The sequence below is a fragment of the Penaeus japonicus genome, unplaced genomic scaffold (assembly GCF_977035675.1).
Source record: "Penaeus japonicus unplaced genomic scaffold, GWHDUDI00000001_assembly GWHDUDI00000022, whole genome shotgun sequence".
In the NCBI taxonomy this organism is placed as follows: Eukaryota; Metazoa; Arthropoda; class Malacostraca; order Decapoda; family Penaeidae; genus Penaeus; species Penaeus japonicus.
This window is the reverse complement of record NW_028234424.1, coordinates 39,902,902-39,903,465: the sequence shown is the minus strand read 5'-3', so window position 1 is coordinate 39,903,465 and position 564 is coordinate 39,902,902.

The following is a 564-nucleotide window of genomic DNA, read 5'->3' as shown; positions in this document are numbered from 1 at the left end:
ATTACGCATCTTCTTTCATGATTCAAATAGCAAGTAGCTAATGATTATATTTTCAAAAGATTCTACAAAAAAAAAAAAAATATATATATATATAGCAAAAAATATGTAAAATTGAGTCTTTTATACAAAATTGATATGACAGATTACTCGAGGCTTTGCATGTTAATATACAATTCAGTAAAACTCTTCAACAAACAGCACTGACCTAAACTGAACTTTATTATCTAGACTATAAAAAAAAAATATATATATATATACATATATATCTTTGAATCGCTCTCGTTTTAGCTCTCTGATCATCTCAATGTCGAAAAATAATTATTTCACATTAATACTGATCTAGAGGAATGGATATTTAAACCCCCTTAGCATTACCAATCATGGTCCCTGTCCCCCCCCCCCCCTGTTTTTAAATAAAAAGAAAAAATACGAAATTGAAAGAAGTATAACTGAAATCCTTGTAACTCTTGTATCCGTAAGGGTGATAATTATAGTGATGATAAATATAATTATGATGATAATGATAGTGATGATGATGATTAATAACAATGATATTATTAATGA